Source organism: Hyla sarda, chromosome 9, assembly GCF_029499605.1.
Source record: "Hyla sarda isolate aHylSar1 chromosome 9, aHylSar1.hap1, whole genome shotgun sequence".
In the NCBI taxonomy this organism is placed as follows: domain Eukaryota; kingdom Metazoa; phylum Chordata; class Amphibia; order Anura; family Hylidae; genus Hyla; species Hyla sarda.
The window spans coordinates 23,492,294-23,514,008 of NC_079197.1; the positions used below are offsets into that span (position 1 = coordinate 23,492,294).

The 21,715-nt window shown below is 40.7% G+C and overlaps 1 protein-coding gene across 2 annotated transcripts in view; it reads left to right on the forward strand.

Moving 5' to 3' along the window:
- Positions 1-2,496: 2,496 nt before the first annotated feature.
- The window catches only part of PRRX2 (paired related homeobox 2), a 114,496-nt gene continuing 95,277 nt past the window's right edge, over positions 2,497-21,715 (forward strand). For both annotated transcript variants that reach the window (XM_056540989.1, XM_056540990.1), the window contains exon 1: positions 2,497-2,644. The gene's annotated coding sequence lies outside the window, so the exon portion shown is untranslated. The remainder of the gene's footprint in view (positions 2,645-21,715) is intronic.

The following is a 21,715-nucleotide window of genomic DNA, read 5'->3' on the forward strand; positions in this document are numbered from 1 at the left end:
AATAGGAGATAAAATGTCTGATTGCGGGGGTCCGGTCGCTGGGACCCCCGCAATCTCCATGCTGCACCCGGCGTTCGTTTAGAGCATCAGGTTCAGCACCATAGGCTCATGACGTCACGGTCACTACCCGCTCATGACATCACAGCCACACCCCCTCAATGCAAGTCTATCGGAGGGGGCGTGACAGCCGTCACGCCACCTCCCATTAACTTGCATTGAGGGGGCATGGCCATGACATCACAAGCAGGGTGTGACTGTGATATCAGGAACCTCCGCCCCGCATCGCCAGTCATCCAGCACAGAGCAAAGTTCGCTCCGTGCACCGGATGTCTGGGGTGCCACAGGCGAGATTGCGGGGGTCCCCAGCGGCGGGACCCCAGCGATCAGACATCTTATCCCCTATCCTTTGGATAGGGGATAAGATGTCTAGGGGCGGAGTACACCTTAAAGAGCCTCAATGAAAGTCACCCTGCCAAATCTGTACCCCCTCAAGATATATGTCTGTTTAATTTACATGAGGTCCCCTCATCTGCTCCATGTGGGTCCCAGGGCGATCTTTCGATAGAGTCTGCCTAAAACAGACTCTATCAGTAAATTGCCGATCACGCTGAGTAATGCAATATGATAGCATTTTTCAGTATTAGCAATCTAAGCATTGCTTATAAAAGTCCTTTATGGTGGACTTAAAATGTTTATATTTTAAATAGAAAAAAGCCTCTTCCTAATAAAAATACAACCCCCCCCCCCCTCCTTCCCATTTTTCAAATATCAAAAAACAAACAAATATTTTGTGTGGAATTGTCCAAACTAGTAAAATATTATGGTAAACTGCATACGCTCAAAACAAAACCATTAGCTAATTTATGGTCACATCCCCAAAAATATTGAATAAAAGGTGATTAAAAAGTCACATATTTACAAAAGTGGTACCATCAAAAACTATAGACCACGGCACATAAAATGAGCCCTCAAACAGAAAAATAAAATAGACATAGACAGAAAAATAAATAGGGTCAAATGGGTCAATTGGGCAATTTGTTAAGCAGAGTAATTTTGTTAAAAAAGTTAGATTTAGTAGTACAATACTTTAATTTCCTTCACCAAAAAATGTTATTGTTTGTTGTTTCATTGTTCATTTCATGGTAAAATAAAAGGTACCATTACAAAGTAAAATTGGTCACACAAATACAAGCCCTCATATAGATGTGTGGATGGAAAAATATAAATACATTCTGACTTTAAGGAGGAGAGCAGCTGTCACGCCCCCTCCCATAGGCTCGCATTGAAGGGGTGGAGCATGATGTCACACGGGGCGGAGCCTTGACGTCACAACGCTCCGGGGACTGATTATAAACAGGGTGCTGCATGCAAGATCACTGGGGTCCACAGCGGCGGGATCCCCGCGATCAGGCATCTTATCCCCTATCCTTTGGATAGGGAATAAGATGTCTAAGCGCCGGTGTACCCCTTTAATGGGTTACAATTCTCCTCAAATCTTGTAGTTTCCATTCTAGGCCTAAAACTAAGCTGAGACTTCCTGCTCTGTCTGTGATGATAAGGAGGATGCTGCTGGAAAGTGATCTGGACAGTATTACAGTGAAAGGTGACACCAGTACATAGAGAAGACAATTGATGAAGCTCACAGCTCAACCTTCCCCTCCCTCTAGAATGTCTTCTTCAAAGGTCATAGAGTGTGTCCAGTTAAGTTTCCCATTCATGTCAAGGGGACAGCTCCTGCCTATTTTTGCCTATGTCCATGGGGCTGCTGTAAAGCATATCTCTTAATTCTGTGAAAAACAATAATGTACTGTTCTGGGGGCACAGTGGTTGTCACTGCTCTAAGGAGACTTTGGGGGCACTTGTAGTTGTCACTGTTCTAACTGTTCATATCTATCTATCTATCTCATATCTATATATCTCATATCTATCTATCTCATATCTGTCTATCTATCTCATATCTATCTATCTCATATCTATCTATCTCATATCTATCTATCTATCTCATATCTATCTATCATCTATCTAATATATCTAATATCTATCTCATATATATCTATCTATCTCATATCTATATATCTATCTATCTAATATCTATCTATCTCATATCTATCTTATATCTATCTATCATCTATCTAATATCTATCTATCTCATATCTATCTATCTAATATCTATCTATCTCATATCTATCTATCTAATATCTATCTATCTCATATCTATCTTATATCTATCTATCTATCATCTATCTAATATCTATCTATCTCATATCTATCTATCTAATATCTATCTATCTCATATCTATCTTATATCTATATATCATCTATCTAATATCTATCTATCTCATATCTATCTATCTATCTAATATATTTATATCTTTCTCATATCTATCTATCTCCTATCTATCTAGCTATCTCATATCTATCTCATATCTATTTATATGTCTTTATGTTCAATTTCATATCTGATATTTTATATCTATCTTCTAGGTGAAAATAACCTGTATGGTAAATACATTTCATACTTTTGCATCTTCTGTTCTGCAAGAAAATTAACCCTGTGTTCTCTCCGGCAATCATGAGACGGATCCTTCGTGTTCAGTCATTCCTGGTATCTACGCTGAGATGACAGAAAATCTGAAACTTTCAGGTAATCCTAGACTCCCCAGACTAAGATTACAGCCATAGGTAATGTAGGAGCCGCTCCTGACATCTTGTTACCTCCACACTAGAATTGTAATTTATCCGAAATCTAGATAGAAACCCCCAGCTGTAACAACAGGCGCACGTTGTAAGGACAAATATACAATCAGAATTTCACAAAAATTATTTTAGCAAAATGTGATTTTTTAACTACATTGTTCTGCGGCATTGTTTTTGCAAAAAAAAAATTACAAGAAAAGTTTCTACTACTGAAAGTTGTTTTCATGCTTTTATCCTTTTATCTCGCATCTGTCCTCTATTTATTTAGTGTCTATTTAACTTTTTTTTCTTATTGTGAAAGTTCAGTAATCTTTTCTGTCACAAGGTGGAGATAAAGCGTCTCTGATAAGAAGTACATTGAGACACACACTAATTTGTAACAAATAAAAAAAACATAAAATAAGGCATGAAGAATATAAAACACAAAAAAAAACTAATATAATTTTTTTTTTTAATTACTAAATAAATTTGGGCAGTGATAAACGCTGGTTACAGCCAGCAATGGGAAAAAAAACTAAAACATATATTTTTGTATCACATATAATAATACAAAGATACAAAGTGTAAAATTTCAATTTGCTATATTTTTTTAAAAGTTTTTTTTTCTAATGTCAAAAACTAAAAAAAAAAAACATTAATCAAACTTAAAATGCATTAGGTTGTTTCAAATATTTGCTGCGGTGAGGTCAGAAAAGCAACCGGACAATCTAGCAAATTTTTCAAATTATTAAAAAACAAATTGTTCCATTTTTATATATATTTACAGTTTCTGCTTTTTAGAGTAACTAGGGCTATAAAAAGTAGAAAAATGTTGATATTTTGTTTATATACAATCTTTTTTTTTGGGATCCAAGTGTTGTCCATTGCATGGTTTGGAAACTGGGAACATTTTACTAAATGATACAATCTGAATGTATTTTGGTTTTATGTGTTTTTTTTTTTTTCATCCTAAATTTGTGTAATTGTTGGATGAAAATAGCTAATTAATGATGTGGATAAAAAGGGGCACAAAAATCTGATTAAAATGTAAACCAAAAATTGTCATCTTTGATAAAAAAGTGTATTTTAGACAACAATTTCAAGTGACTAGAATACCTGGGTTTATATGCCAATTCATTTTCTGTCACTTTGGGTATAAATTTATATACTGAAAATTTTATGCCAAGTTTCAGTTTTTACTTTTGGAATTTGTGAACATGTTGCCCTTATGTGTCTACAATATTTTTTCAAAATCCACAAATCTATGGCCCCAAATTTTCGTTTCGTCCCACTGCACATTGGGTAATAGATTACAGACAACAACCCATTTCACAGAATGGGCAAACTTACACTATGCCCAGGGGGCGAGACATATTAGTAGCAAAATAGGTCACATAACTAAGCACGACCCGACGTCACCTTGTGTTTTCATTAACCTTTCAAAGTACAAGATGACAAGTTTAACTAAAATGATTAAATAATAGCCGGTTGGGTTGTGTGCTTCAGGGTGCGGGCGCAGAGGCAACGCTAGATTAGCATTGGCCATAAGGGGTGAAGATCAAGCCCTAAAATGTTCTATTTCTTATGCTGTAAAGGTTGACAATTCCAGAATATGTCTGTGCTGAATTATGGGCTGGAGGCGGGGGGGGGGGGTCGACTGGATAAACATGGGAAATTGATTAAAAAAATATTTATAGGTTAAAGCATGTATTAATAGCTTGCAAACAAAATTAAAAACAGTCACCAAAAAATGTGCACGGAGCCACAGTGTTAAATTAAACTTTTTTTTTTTAAATAAATAAAAATAAATACTAAAAGAATAAAATTCTACATATGTACACCACACGCCTCCAATGGAACAGAAATGTGTTTATGTAACAAGATATGTTTACTTCACAAATCCACATATCGGACTGGAAAAAAAATAAAACACTGTAGTCAGGCAAAGGGTATGTGCGCAAAAAAAATAGGAATATTGTACATGGCGTGCGCTGTCCATGCTGGGTCGCCATCTTAAATTGTTAATAGTGACACTGACGGAATAGTTTATTTCTTTTTTAAAAGTAGCGTACAGCACAGGTCCAATGTGTGTTAGGGAGAAAAATCTGTTCCCCATTGGCAGGGACTGACATTTTTTGCAAAAAGTTTTTGCATAATTTTCTCAGTCTCAGGAAGGTGTGTGCCACGCTGACATTGGGCTGAGGTGGTATCACCTTTATCTAGAGGTAAATCGTTACTGAAGAAGAGAACACAGGGGTGTTGGGAATTTTCTAATAGTTGCCATCTTTTGCTTCATAAAGCTATAATAATGTATATGTTATGTATGTTATGTATATGTTTTATCAGCATGTTTTTTTTTACTTACGTTGGATAAATAACAACTGAATCCAGTAAAACTGTACAAAAAGATTACCATATAGTCAGCGGAATAACTTTTTTCACTCAAAAGACTTTTGACTCATAAGGAAAACTAAAATAAAAATAAAAATATATAAAAATATATGTAATTTACTGACAAACAAAACACAGCCAATTATATTTCCTTTTCCACTATTGTCAATCAACATATTGGCATTCTACCTGTCTATCAATCTATCAGTCTCATATCTATGAATTTATCTTTCTATTATATTTCATATCTATCTATCTATCTCATATCTATTTATCTATCTAGCTCATATCTATCTATCTCATATCTATTTATCTATCTAGCTCATATCTATCTATCTATCTTATATCTTTCTCATATCTATCTATTTATCTATCCATCTCTCTATCTATCTCATATCTATCTATCTATCTATCTATCTATCTATCTCATATCTATCTATCTATCTCATATCTATTTATCTATCTATCTTATATCTATCTATCTCATATCTATCTATTTATTTATCTAATCAATCTCTCTATCTATCTCATATCCATCTATCTCATATCAATCTATCTATCGATCTATCTATCTCATATCTGTCTATCTATCTGTCTATCTCTCATATCTGTCTATCTATCTCTCATATCTATCTATCTCATATCTATCTATCTATCTAACTATCTCATATCTATCTCCCCATAATTCCTTCCAGCAATATTTTTGGAAACCTTCGCCATTTTGATGCAGTTTGTGAAGCCAAAATTAGAAGTAGAATTTAACAAGAGATAAAAGAGTCTTCCTTATATATTTTCTCTACAATTTCTTGTAACATTTGCTTTAAAAACTGCATGAAAACATCATGTGTGACTGCCCCCTAATGTGAACGATCCCGTGTTTAGCCCTGGTGGCCCATTACCTAATTACCTAAGCGTCTAACAAGATTGGAGCAGATGAGAGATAAGACAACAGGGGTCCAATTCCGGGCCCATTGCCTGTTTACTTTATGAGCATGCTCTTCAATTTAGACCCAACTGGTTTGAATAAAAGGCTTCATTTAAGTCATGCTTCCTCCGCTAAGTACTAAGGCACCATGAGGAGAATAATGACATCCCATCGCCTGTAGGGGGCATCAGTGCTCAGCTGTTGAGGCCGACTGCACCATACGGTACCAACAGTATTTTTTTTTCTGTGGCTGTTACACTACATTAAGGATATTTTAAGGAAAAAGTCACATGATTACAATTTATGGTAATGAAATGCAGCATTACCAAGGACCGTGCCAAGAGGGGCTCCTGGGAGTCAAGTGAAAGTTATTTTGGAAGCAGTTTGTTTGTCTTTTTGTATAATTCATCCTGTGTTAGTGGTTGCATCTACTATGCTAATATCTTGCTTTCATGGTGATAATTCTGCTTGCTTATTTACTGCACTGGTCCTCCACCTATTGGCAGCGGTTCATAACTTCCATTTACTAAGTTATTGGGGAGCGATTGTCCCTTTTTTATTGTAGCACATGGGCCGGTTATTCTCCCTGTCACCCAGAGAGTGGTCGTATTACTGTCAGCTTACAAGACCGGGTGACATGAGGCTCATGCATATGGTCATATACCAGATACACGCTGTATTGGACTGTAATACGGCTGCCCAACTTGAAATGGGTTTTATACTGAACCTTGTGATTCCTTGGTTTTATATGGAGGCTTGTCTATGATGTCTGTGACCTTTTTTTGCTGCCGGATCCCACTGGTCAGGATCTGCCTGTAACCTAATGTCTGGTTTCACCAACAACCAATTTTAGCAGAATTTTTAGGCAAGAGTTGCTTTATTGCTATGAAATATGGATAAAATATGGATACATTACCGATAACATAGAGACGATAACATTGGCATCTATTACTTATTATTAGAGTTGCATTACTGATGGCATAGGGGCAGGGCCGGCCCAAAACATCAAGAAAAGAAAAAGAAAAAAAGCATTTGGTAGGCAGCAGTTCCTCCACATTAGGTAGGCAGCATAGTTCCCATACATTAAGTAGCATATTTTCCCCACATTAGGTAGCATAGTTTCCCCACATTAGGTAGCATAGATTCCCCACATTAGGTAGCATAGTTTCCCCAAATTAGGTAGCATAGTTTCCCAACATTAGGTAGCATAGTTTCCCTACATTAGGTAACATAGTTTCCCCACATTAAGTAGCATAGTTTCCCACATTAGGTAGCAGTTTCCCCACATTAGGTAACGGTTTCCCCACATTAGGTAGCATAGTTTCCCCACATTAGGTAGCATTGTCCCCCCCTCCCCCCTGACACAGAGACACTCACAGACACACACAGACAGACAGATACACTCACCTGGTCTGCGCATCGCTTCTTCTCTCCGGCGGCTGCCTGACGAGTGATGTCACTGAAGTCCTCCTGCGTGGGTCTGCGGAGGAACGTCACTTGCACAACGCCCCTCGTCAGATTCCGGACGGCCAGCCGCTGGCTCACTGTGTGAAAGTGGCCGCCGTGCTGTTAAACAGCTCGGCAGGGCTGCCCGACCATGGACCTAGGTGGCACACAAAAAAAGGTGGCGGCAAAGTGCCACCCCTGAAAAGTGCCACCCGGGACCAGTGGTCCCACTGGGTCCCTTGGTAGGGCTGGCCCTGCATAGGGGTCCATTACTGATGGCATAGGGGTGCAAAAGCATGACGTAGCCATAGCTGGGAATACAGCCCTGCAAGGCTACTCTATTTACACAACTCGCTTTAAAGTCAATAAGAGTTTTGTAAATTGCATAACTTCACAGCTTCGGCTGCTTCCGGCTCTTCCAACCACCTGCAGTCACATACAGGCTGTGTCTGTGGATGTCAGTGTCTTTGTCGCACAAAGACCTTCCTACTCAGCCAATCAGTAGCCGAGGGCTGTCCTGATTCAACCACTGATTGGCTGAGCAGGAAGGTCCTTGTGCAACACAGTCACAAGGAGGTGCAGTGCATCAGGGGACCGACACAAATATAGTCATGGTGGAGACGGAGGGAGGTAAGTATAATTTTTTTTTTTTTTGTATTCTACTTTCACTGAGCAAAGTTAAATAAGGGAACAAATATCAGAAATACCCCTTTAAGGAAAGGAGACATCTTTCTGAAGGTCACGCACAACACATTCAGCTGGGTTGCTGACTTCTTCAACAGTGGCCTAACTTGAGGCTCCAGGTCCCATTGCAAAATCTGTAACAGGGCCCCCCAACTATCACATGTCTTTAATAGCACTGCTGTCCTCATGTGGGGCCCCACAGGGTCCTCTCTTTCAACATAAAGCACTGTAATCTTGTAAACAGAGAGTTGAGCCGGAGTCCATGCGCATTCTACATGACGGATCCTCATTTCTTTGGAGACACGTTTCTGGCGTCCAGACGCAGCCATCATAATTTACATAACGTGTTCCCTTGCAGTATGCTTATCTTGTAAGATAGCATTCCTACCATAACCGCCCTGCAGTATATATATGTATACCCATGGGTCATGTTTAGTGCGACCATCTGCCGAGCAACGTGTCTCATTGGCATAGATCACTAGAACGGCAAGAAATCTGCATCCCTTTCATTTTAAAGAGCAATCATTCACTGTCTGCCGTGAGGCGGCCCATATGAGCCATGCTTTTGCAGCACAGTTCCCCACCATTTGAAGTGGAGGCTTGTGTCTTAGGCCTCCTGCATTCTTATCACCTCCCCTAGGGAGAGAGGCTCCACTTCTCTTTCAAGAACTTACGACTAAAATAGTTCTCTTCCTGTAACATATGCTGAGCACGCAGCTCAGGAGATCCAGATCTCTTTGCTGCATGTGACGGTTCTCGCCACCCCTCGGATGGTGCTGAGCCAGAAAATGAAGCTGCTGGGGCGGGGGGGGGGGCACGCTGGGTTTTCAAAAGAAAACAAAATAGACGGGGGTCTCAAAAACAGGAAAGTCATGGGGATCCTGTCAGCCGGATACTGAATGTATCTTTTGCAGGCTCCGATCTTTTGTGAGTTTGCCCAAAATACAGTCATCTTTTGTCCATCCTGTGGGTCCATTCTGCAGATTGAGGCGTACAGACCCATCCGCCTGTGGATCGCTCATACTCTGCATCCCAGACACACTGAATGTTTTCTATATCTGATGCAGTGACACGTCAGATTGAGAGTGATTGCAAGGTACAGATCACTGACATCTGCATCCTCTGAGCGGCCATTATGGACTGTACAGAAATGTGATCTCTCTGAGAACAGTGATTTGTTTATGTGCCCTGCCAGCTCCTTATCAAGCCATGGCCCCTTCCACACAAAGGTCATCTCTTTCCAGACCTGTTTTTAGATCTGCACTAACAGATCCGAAGGGATTGGGCCTTTAATAAAAATAGGGTCATTATATGGAAGGTATGTACAGTACATACTGTAGGCTGGCTTTTGACCCTACAAACAAGGCTTCACATTTCTGGCATCTCCCCATGTATGGCCAACTTAAAACATTTATGAGACTAGAAAAAGAAAGTCTTCTTTTTAACAGAAATAGCACCACTCTTGTCTATTAGGCCGTGTCTGGTATTGCAGCTCATTACATAAATGAAGTTCAGTTGCAATACCAACCCCAGCCTATGGATAAGGGTGGAGCTGTTTATGTAAAGCAGTATACCCTTCTTTCAGATCTCAGATTACCCCATGTGTTTTTACACTCTATGTCTTACACAGCCATTGCTTCTTCACTGCAGACACCCCCACAGTTCTGCACACACAAGGGGTAATTTATCAAGGCTCAATCGGCCTATGTTTTTGCAAAGTCGCGGGCACAGTGTTTGCCGCATTTAAAGCGCAGCTGTCACATGACAGGACCCTATGTAATTATACACACTATATAAAAGTAGTCTAAATGTGTAATGCAGCCATACTTTTGGGGTCAGGGAGTCCGACTGTTACTGACTTTCTGATAAAATAATTTTTATGAAGATAAAGAAACTGAATAAGCAGCCAAAGGTATGGATGCATTACACATGTAGACTACTTTTACACAGTGTGCACAATTATATAGGATCATGTCATGGGACAGTTGTGCTTTCACCTCTTGCCAAAGCCTGAACTTCTTCTTTCTTTTCTCTTCCTAAACTCAGATTAGAATTACCTTAGGACGGTGTCCTGGACTGTCTTCTTAGCAGGAACTGACTTTGCCCTAGGTTGTCTTGGACTACTCATCATTGTCAACATGTCACATGGATAGGCTGTCACTGCATTTTTATCAACAGAGAGGCTGATTCTTAACTTATCCTCGCACTAGAGAGGCTTGACAAGACCTTCCCTAGGGTTCATAGCTGTGTGTGTGTGTGTGGGGTGGGGGGGGGGTAACCCTAATAGCACTCTTAACCTTGTCTGTTACATTACAGTTACAATGGTATTACAGTATGTGGCATATAACACATGACACCTAATCACAGGTCTTACAGGCATCCCAGTGAGGCACAGCAATATCATTCTTCAAATATAACTTGGCCCTACGTCCATTCTTATATACGCTATTAAACCTGCCTACAAATGCCTTCCCCAAACACTGTACAAAATTTTTCCTGCCAATCAACCCATGGTTGGTCCTCAACATATTCATATAGCACCATTTGCCTTCTTTACCTACACACATTACTCCTTCAATACTACCATTATATTCCCTTTCCTGGTCACCTTTCTTGGACTAACCTAGTTTGTTGTTCTTCATACCCAGTTATTGGACATTTTAGGCAAAGCCAAGTCAGATTGAAGTTTTTTCAACGAAAGTCCAGAAAAATGTCTTCTCCATTATCCCTCCTTTTTCCCCCTCTTTTCTTTAGAAACTCTGAAAACGTATACACACACTTATCTGATCTATTTATTGCCTTTTACTTTTACTGTAACTAAGTACTTTGTAGGGTATCTGAGTCAGTAGACCTCCCTTTACAATAGATCTGTTACAAAAACAATGTTCCATTTTTTTAATGTGGCTTCTTTGGTCTTTATAACTTGTAGGCCAGAAACCATGGTACATATGTTTAGAAACCAGTAAAGCCTAATTGTATCTGACTGAATCTTGATTGGACAGGAAGGAAAATCAGGTGGATAATCATGTTATCCTGTGTCTAAAAGAAACTTCAGGGCAAAATCACTAGTGACCTTACCCTGAACCTTTAGGATGGGGGCCATAGTGGTCTACAAATGTCCCTAATTTGCAAAAATGTAGCCCAAGATTGTTGGTTTCTTAACACTCCAGGAGACTATGGATGGAAAAATTGATGACAAATGACTAATGCATATTGTAAACATATTATTAAAAGATCTCAGTGTAAAAGATAAGATTGAAAGAGTTAAAGGACAAGAGAAAAAAATGGCATGCAACAAGATTAGAAAAGCCTGAAGCCCAAAACAAGAGTCTGTTTATAATGGAATTATATACTTCATCATATCAGCAGGCTATAACTGCAAGAATACTATATAGTTATTTAAAAAATATATTACAACAAGAATGAAACCAAGACCAGTATCTAACATAAAAACAAGGTTAATTTCCATGGAAAACAAAGCCAAGACCACCATATGATTATACCCAAAAGAGCAATGAAGATAAGAATAATGTCCTAATTGAGCAATAAAGATGAAGACAAGATCAATATCTCACAAATACAATAACATTCTCGCTACTCCAAACTACTGGCACAAAGAAGACAAGACTAGTTTCCTGCAAAAGCAATGAAGACTGAAACAATTTCCCATCAGAACAAAAAATCCTAAAGCAGCGCAGCTAGAGCAACAAAGACTAGATCAATGCCCACAAGAGCAATGAAGACATGGACAATACCCCACAAGAGTAAAGGCCCATGCATTAATCAAACGTTGGCTGATCCCACCATTTTTGTTGAGGGGAGAGAAGGATCATGCCCAACACTTTATAAGCCACCACAGCAGGAGTCTGGCAGCATCTTTCCTTGGCCAGAACACTTGAATGTTTTGGTGGAAATTGGGTGAGATAGCTGTTGACCAAATATTCTGACGATGGCTATTAAAGGTGTGTGGGTCAATGTCTCACAAGAGAAATGTAAATGAAGACAAGACTGGTGTCTTACGGAAGACAACACCTATGTCCCACTAGAATAATGAAGATGAGATCAATGTCCTACAAGAGCAATGAAGATTAGACTAACGACCCACAAGAGAAATGAAGATAAGATCAATTTTCCACCAGAGCTCTGATGACATGACTAATGCCCCTCAAGAGCAATGAAAACAAGAACAATGAAGTCAAAACAAGTATAATATGAATGTCCTGCAATAAAGCCAAGACTGATGCCCCAAAAGAACTATGAAGACCTGTGGAGATTGCCTGAACATTTATGAAGCTCTGGCTTTAAAGAAGTATCATGGAAAAAAACGCATCCCCTATACAAAGGATAAGGGATAAGTTTTAAATAGCCGGTGGTACGAGCGCTGGGGGCCCCCCCGCGATCTCCTGTTTGGAGCCCTGTCTCTCTTTCACAGTGTAGACCGGGAATTTTCGTGGCGCTGATCGGGGAAAAGTCAATCACGGTGCGCGATCAAGATAAAATTCCTTGAATGGTTAAGGTGCAATGCGTTTCATTGCGCAGGTGCAGCTTTTTCAGGCATAACAAGTGCAGGTAAGCTTAGGGTTATATACCACATAGTTAACCTTGTGGTATATAACCCTAAGCTTACCTGCACTTGTTATGCCTGAGGAAGCTGCGCCTGCGCAGTGAAACGTGTTGCACCTTAACCATTAAAGGAATTTTATCTTGATGTACGCACCGTGATTGACTTTTCCCCGATCAGCGCCATGAAAATTCCCGGTCTCTCCGAAGTTCCATGGTCTCCTTAATCTTCACAGGAAGGCTGCAGATGGGTCCATGAATATTTTGTCATTCATTACGTGCTGTCCATTGTTGTGTATGCCGGTACACAAATGGAGTGGGTAAGCCACCTTGCCCCCTCTATATAGCTCTATAGAGGAGCAGAAGATTGTCGAACTGCTCACCCACAGAGCTAACTGGAGGGAGCGTGGCGACCCCCACTTTGGGCGCGGTGGTAACGCGCCACTGTAATGGAGAGCCGAGGCTCCAAACAGGAGATTGCGGGGGACCCTATTGCTCGGACCCCCTGCTATCTAAAACTTATCCCTTATCCTTCGGATAGGGCATAAGTTTTCTTCCATGATACTTCTCCTTTTATGGCTACCCATCATCTTAATTTTATCTATGGGGTGGTTTGGCTTCTGATCACCAAAACATGGGATCCCAGAAGGGGGATTGTAGGGGTTGTAGTCCAGAACGATTCCCTACCGACTATAGATTGGGTTAGGTCATCTTGCTATCACAACACTAAATATTTCTTGGCCCATAATGAATATTATGAAAATATAACTGATCTGTCTATGCTCAGTTCCCAAGTATTACGGTAAAGAGAGAAATTTTTACGAGGCGAGCTTAATTTTTCCGCTAGCTTCCGCTTCAGGATGGAGAAAAAAAAAGGAGCTTTTGTTTAGGTGGGCCCGAAATAAATTTACACCTTATCAAAGTGAAGGGCCTTGCTCATAATCTGTGTATGCAGCAGGGATCAATGAGCCCCCTGCGGTCTTGGAACTGTAATCAATATAGTGGACTTGCTGTGCCGATTGCTAGAAATCTATTACATAGATGCCTGAAGCAAGTGTTGATACACGGGGATTGTGTGAAGCTATATAGGTCATTACTAGCAACACCAGTAAGGTGTTAACAACACCCTCTAAATTATGATTAGCAGGGCCGGCGAGGAAGCGGAGAGGAGCGGAAATGAGGTGTATGGCTAATTACTGAACTCAGGAAAACATTTACAGACGTGTAACTGCGCTAGTCAAAAGTTCACTGTCCCGTCTACTTTACTTTGGAGGTGGATGTGCGTCCTGGCTGTGCAGTATAGGAGCGCGCTTAAGGTTGTGTACAAAGACTTAATAGACACAAATAAATGCTTAAATAGCCAACTCACATGTGACCATACGGCAGGATTCCATACCATGGTATCTCCAGATAGAGCTACATCATAAGGGTGCATTCACATCACGATTTTGCTATACAGTTTCCATATACGGTTTTGTATAGGAAAAGCGTATACAACTGTATGGAAAACCGTATATATAGACCTCCCATGCAAAAACGTATGCAACAAGATGCATCCGGTTGTGTAAGTTTTTGGTCGTGTACGGTTATGTGTGTTTTTTTTACCGTACACAAACCTGCAGTCTACTACGGTTTTGTGTCCTGTTTAAAACCGTATACAAACCATATACATTTTTTTTTCCACATTGAAGTCAATGAAAAACGGATGTGTCTACAGTGCCATATGGTTTTTGGGATAAGTTTTTTTCTTGTACATGGCAAACCACACCTATTATTCTTGGAATTTCAATAAAACAATTGGAACTTTATTGCACTAAAATGTTAACCAGAAAAAGTATACTTATTTATTACAAAAACTGATGCAACCAGACCTCTGAATTCAAACCGCATACTGAAATGAAACTGCTAAACCGTTTGCAGTTTCATTTCAGAGCACACGTTTGCATACAGTTTTGTCAGTTTTTAGGGCATACGTTCTGCAAAAAAAAAAAACTGATGTAAAACAGTATTGCAAAATGTGAATGCATCCTAACATATGGCCACAGTTTGGAGACCACAGTCATAGTGGATGAATATTTGAGTACTGTGCACTGTGTGGCACTATTATTTATGCACTGAATGGTGGTTACATTTGGATGGTGTATGGCATTTTTTTTTCTTCAATATAAACGTTCTACCCTGTGGTATGTACCATGCTATTTTTCAATCAAAGGATGCGTCTATATTATTGCAACACTTTGTCCAGCTGTGCCCAGTATGTGCAACTATGCCCAGTATGTGCAACAGCTTAATGCATCAGATTCTTGCATAGATTGATATATGACTTTAGAGCATTTGGTGGGTTCATGTGATAAATGCCTATAAAATAATACAATTGTAAAGTTTATTTATCTTTTTGAGTTAATTTTCCTGTGACGCCCTAGGAATTCTAGTTATGCTCCTGGTTTTATTATAGTCCCCCCAATTTTCCTACAGATATGTCTAGTTGTGTAGACACAAGGTCATTTCATCACTAGGCAAAATGTCCCATTCAAGGAAAGCTGGGGAACCGATATTGATAGTGTTAAAATAATGCCATATGGTGCTCAGACTAAGTGCCATACTGTGCTAAACTACTAGCAGCATGAAATGCTAAATAACAATACTATATAATGTCCACACAAATAATTCTGCCACACAGCACCTGCTTAATAATGGTGGGCAGGTGAAAGCTTCGAAATGATGAATCAAATAATAGTGCCATAAAGTGCCAAGCTGGAGCTGGGTATGGGTATTTGCTTTAGCTATTGTATTGAAGTATCTAACACTTGAAAAAATATCCCAAAAAATAAAAAATTCAAATACACTCCATGTTTCCATGTTACTTGTCCTCAATTTCATTATATAGTGGTCTCAAAACTGTTAATCTCCAGCTGCTGCAAAACTACAACTCTCAGCATGCCCGGGCAGCCAACGGCTGTCCGGGCATGCTGGGAATTGTAGTTTTGCAACATCTGTAGACACACAGCTTGAAGACCACTGTCATATTAGATGAATATTTGAGAACTGTGCAGTGTGTGGCACTATTATTTAAACACTGAATGGTGGTAACATTTTGATGGCGTGTTGAATTTTTTTTTTTCTTAATAAACCGGGGGGTAATGTTTTACCCAGTGACATCCAGATACTTTTTTTTGACCAATGTTTATTCATACGACATCCAAGGGCTCATTTACTGCAACACATCGTCCAACTGTGCCCAGTATGTGCAACGGTGCCCAGTATGTGCAACAGCTTAATGCATCAGATTCTTGCATAGCTTGATATATGACTTTAGGAACATTTGGGAAGGTTCATGCTACAAATGCACACAAAATAATCCAATAGTAAAATGTACTTTAGTTCTTTAAGACATCGGGTAAGGGCTGCCATAGCTCTGCCTTGCGGAGCGTGCGGTGGGCTCTTCTTTCCCCCCAGTAATTCTCTCTCTAACCTCATATAATCTCAGGCGGAGATGACTTGTTCAGCCAGCGCTATCCCATGAAATGGAAATGAGGAGACAGCAGCGGAAATGGCAGAGAGAGGGAATGTCTGAGTTTTACTTAAAAATTGAGGTGTGATCTGATTTTTCTGTGTAAGGTCTCAGGGGGTTGGTCACATGTCTGCATGTCTGACAGAGCCAACTCTTGGGCAACCGAGTGCGTTCCCTCAGGAAAGCCCAGCTGAAAGATCCTGCCATTTTTCACTGCGTGCTCCGGCCAGGTCTAAGAACCAAGACTGCTTCCCCCCCTACCTCAGCAAATAACAACTTGATGATTAATTGTTGAAAGAATATAAGCCAAAGACGAAATTCTCAAACCCACAAGTGAAGAGGGTATAGGCGCCAGATTGGGAGTGGTGGGGGGAAGACTGTGGATATCGGAAAGATTGTTTATGACCTCCAAAAACTGAGGGATAGGCAAAGCTGCTCCCGGCTGCTGTTAGCTTATGAGTGTTGAACATAAGGAGGGTGACAATGAGAGTTGTAGTTTTTATCTGCCAAAAGGTCACTTACCTGTCAGGTTAAGCGGACAGCAAACCTGCCTAAATGTTCGATCATTCACCCAACATTCCAGTATCAATAGGGAGATTTGCCCTTCAAGAATGAGAAAGCTGAGTGACTTGAAAATTTGTAGAGGCTATAGATAGCAGCCATATTGATTTTCACGTAACCTTTTTAAAAACAGAACCCTGAAAAAGTATTTCAAAGCTCATGGACCTTGCAAAATTTGGGACAAGGACTCCCGCCTACTATGTGTCATTTATTATCTTATGTGACAAAAGGGTCATTGGATCCTCTTTAAGGCACTAGGGCCCAGGAGTGTTTGCTCCCTCGGCAATCCCTAAAACTACTCTTCTAGAAGGATAGAAGAAGACCAATAAGGGGTATTCCCATCTCCAAATGTTATAGCCTATTCACAGGATAGAGTATAACAAGCTGATCAGTGGGAGATTAACCACTGGGACTCCTGCAGATAAGAGATAAGAGAGAAATTGTACCCTTAATTGGGTGCAGCCCAGTGTTTGGAAGCACCATAGAGACTGAATGGAGCACTTCTACAAACGTTCAATGCCTTAATTTTTTGGGGGTACAGTATTAGCAGTTGGACCCCTGTCAGCTTAATATCATCTATCCTTACCCCTCCCCCTTGTTTACAAGCCCACAGACCAGTGTTCTCCAACCAGTGTGCTTTCAACTTGGCCAAATGTCTACTATATATGTGGCATTAAAGTGTACCTGTCACTTTAAAAAACCTTTGACAAGTCCTAGAGACATGTCAAAAGTGTTGATGGGTGAGGTGATCAGGCGAGTGTTTAGACCCCGATCATTTGTTAGAAAGAACCAGGAGAACGGGCAGCTGACCAAAACAATCCCATAGACTTATAAGTTTATCTCACTTAGTGCACTCTTCTTCTAGCTATTTCTAGCTATCGGTCATGGTCTGAATGCTCAGACCCAGACCAATCTACAACATATCAACAAAAATAATTTTTTTAAGTAACAGTGCCAATTTAAAGGTATGGTTCCACAGTGAAGTTTCTACATGTGGGCAAAATCCCACTTGAAGGCACTGGCCGATGTTTGCACAATTTTGCCAGTGAATTAGTGCAGCCATTGGCCACCACATGCTGACAGGGTTTCATCCATATACAGTAGCTGCACCATGCAACCCTTTTCCATATATTGGAAGCTACATTGATCTTGTTTGAGTTAATGCTATATCCTTCCTCTAAGTACTGGATTATCCTTCTCCTTCATGGACCATCCCATACACCTCACTAAACTTGGCTTTAGTCCTTTCATTAAGGTAGTGTTACTCTCGGTAGCAAAAGTGTTAATCGCCTTCTAGACTATTTCGGTCAGGTGTTTTCTATCTGCCATTGAATTCCGGGTTTCTTGACCCCTCAGTGAACCTTAGGCAATTTAGGAATGTGTAGCTGCTATATATGTCAAACGTCTAATGATCTTGTTAGTTATTTTTGATGACTTATCCAGGTGAGTGGAGGTCCTTCCTACCGATTGCCTAACAAGCTCTAGCAACTTCAAAGCCTAGACCCGAGAAAGTAACATCTAGTGTGGCACCAGGGCTGTGTCATCTATGGTGGCACCAAAAAAAAAACAATTGCACAATCTACATGACGGCTCGGGATGGTTCTTTGTATTTGGATCGTCGTCTCTCGTTTTGAAGATGGGGGTGAAATAGTTAATGGCACAGGGATCGGTGTCTGCTGGGAACAAGATGCTGTCAGACTCCAGAACTTTGTTACAAAAGAGGATTCTGGGATAAAGCTGCCCTCCCTGGTCTTTGGCTGCCGTGATTTCAGGAAGAATGTAGTTGGCCATTTATCAGAAGGGCGGGGAGAGGGGGCACTTTAGGAGTGGAGCCAGGGAAATTTGATCATTAAAAAAAATTCCTCCTGGCTGTCTGGGGGAATTTAATTAAATTGCAAGGAAAGAGGGGGGTGCAGCGAGCGCAGCAAACATCTGGAATCAATATGTGTGGCTTTGATTTTTTTTTTCTTCTTCCTTGTACTTTTTCCTGTTTCTCTGCTGGGGAGGGAGGGAAGGTATCAGGATATCGACAGAGAGAGACATTCCAGGAAGACAGGAAGAAGAAGAAACATTTTACATGAAGAGAACAGGACTTTGGACCAGGAATGGTCCTAGAACTTCTAAAACATAAAGAGATGTGGGCACCCAGTAAAATGGCTTAGCATCTATTATACTTATATTGTGTTTCATGTGGCAATAAATCCTTTGTCTTCCCCCATTGTTATGTATGTTTAATGTATAACATATCATCGTGACAATGAAGTAGACGCCAGCTTTCTTGAAGAACTACCAAACATTTGATCGTATCTCCAGGCTGACTGGTAAACTTCATCGCCAAGTTCTACATTTGCATTTTCAGACAGATTTGGAGATTTATTACCCACCACCAATGATTTGTATGGAGCTGCCATTATTCACATTCATGGAGAGGTGAAAGCATTCTACCATGTGATATTGGCAAAGACTTAAAAAGTTGGTCATTGCTAGGAAAACATTTTAATACCTGAAGATTTTAAACCACATACATCCACAAAAATCTGTCTGATTGGAGTAAAGTTGACCCAAGTTTTCCATTGGCATTGCCTAGAATAGATAATGCCTTCTGATTTATTGTTAGGCGTTGTTAATATGACATTTAAGCCTTTTATTGGAGGTATGTGTCAGGGGCATACGCTGCCATATGTCACCAGTTGGCTTCCAGAAAAAAAAATATACCACTTACTTTTTGCAGGATTTCTCCATATAGGAAAATGCAACAAACTGTTCTTTACTATAAAGTACAAGGGTATACCAACATTTACCAGCCTCGTAGATGGTGAAAGGACTTTGGGGTTGGCTACATGGAGCCCTAGGATAACAGTTTGGATTCTTCTGGTACATATGCCAAACTTAGTGTAAAACAGACAGAAGAGAGCTTCAGATAGGGTCATCAAAACTGGGCTTCATTGTTTGCCTGGGACAGAAGGGGCATCCCTAAGACTCTTTGTACCAGAGTTGGCGTACAAGAGGATCCCTTAGTGGACCCGCACTCTGACACAATAGACCCAAAGGTCCAGCAGAAGACAACCCCATTTGAGACTGACTCTAGAGCCAATGACTTGTTGCCAGGGTATTTTTATGGGTTGATTTTCCAATGACAGAGTTTCTCAAGTGCGGTCCTCAAGTCCCCCCAACAGGTCATGTTTTCAGGATTTCCTTAGTGTTTCACAGGTGATATAACTGTTGTGATTTCTAGTGCAATGACCATAAATATATCACCTGGTAAAGACTAAGTAAAATTCTAAATACATGACCTGTTGCGGGTCTTGAGGACCGCACTTGAGAAACACTGACCGAGACCATAAAAATATCAGGTAGCCAACTATCCAATGAGGGCATCATCACATGATCTCGGTAGGTAAGTAGTAAGTCATTTACAGGTGTGTTTCGACTCCAGGGCCCTGAGCCGTCTGGTTGACCTGCAAGCAGATTGGGCAGTGGGTGTTACCAGTTATAAGATATCTCTGCTTCCCATCAGAGCGTTAACACAAATCACCGTCTGACTTCATACTGCCCAATTACGTGTCACTACCCTAAGGGTTTAATGCCATCTGACCCAATCCCTGTATAATGCAAAGTACAGCGTAGAGAATGGATCCTGTAAAGAATAGGCTGATTGTAATTGCTGAACGTTTCTTGGGCCAGCATAATTGGTGCCCTTAGAGAGTTAGAAGAGAAAGCTTTGTTCCGTGTGTACACAGAGCTATTATGTTGGGGGGGGGGGGGGGGTTAATGTATCACTGGCGTAAGATAAATATTTGCACACGGTCGTCTATGAGACGGTTTTTAGTTTATCTCCCGTTATGCACTAGAGGCCCTGTGAACCCCAATATTTAAACATTTACAGGAAGGGAGGAATGGCGCAGTATGGTAAAAAAAAAAAGCTAAAACTCATAATATTCCCCATGACAGGCAAACACCTGAAGCCTGAATCTAACATCACCTATATTGTTGTACTACAACTCCCAGTATGCGGTGCGGTACTTACAGGGACTTGTAGGAAGTACAAGGGTGTGACTCTACATGTAGCTATGAGTGTGCATGTGCGTGTATGTCCTTTAGGGGTTCATATGTCTGAGCCCCTTAGGGGGAACTCAGCCTCTAGACATCTTATCTCCTATCCAAAGGATAGAGGATAAGATGACTGATCATGGGCGGGGGGGGTTTCCGGTTGCTGGCACCCCGGCGTTCTGACCATTTATGTTCAGAATGCCGCCTGTGCCAGGCTTCAGACGGCCGTGGTCGTCAGGCTCCTCTCCATTAATGTCTATGGGAGAGGACGTGACGGCTGTAGTCACTTGTAATCCGACACAGAGTGGAGTTCACTCCATGTGGCGGATTTCTGGGGTGCCGGGTCAGAGATCGCAGGGTGTCATCAGATCAGACATCTAGGGGTGAATTTGGTCTGAGACGTCATTACCTCTTTTGCCATTTTTCTAAATAACATTCAATATAGATCTCTGCTTCATGTCAGTGAAAGGACCCAACCTTGTTTATATCAAGAAAATGTTACAAACTATTCATTGTAAATAAGGCTAAGTTCATGTGGCCATTGTGCTCTGTCCTGTTCTGGGTCCGTTTGCCTCTTTTTTTTTTGTGCCGAATGAACCCAAAACAGATTGGAGTACAACTGACACCACTGGGTCCCGACGTATACCATTGACTTAAATGGGGTCTGTTGGGGATCCGGTACTTAACCAGAGTTGAGCAAAAAAAAAAAATAGGACTTGCAGTATTTTTTTCTCCTTCTGACGGACTGAGCGACGGAGCTCCATTTGCCGGAGCACAATGGCAGTGTGAACCAGCCCTTAGCTTAGAGTCTGCTTGACTTATATGAAGTATAAGGGCATATCTTGATAATCATAGATCTTTAGACAGGCCCGTCACCTATCATGTACTGTTTGTAGTACTTATCTAGAAGA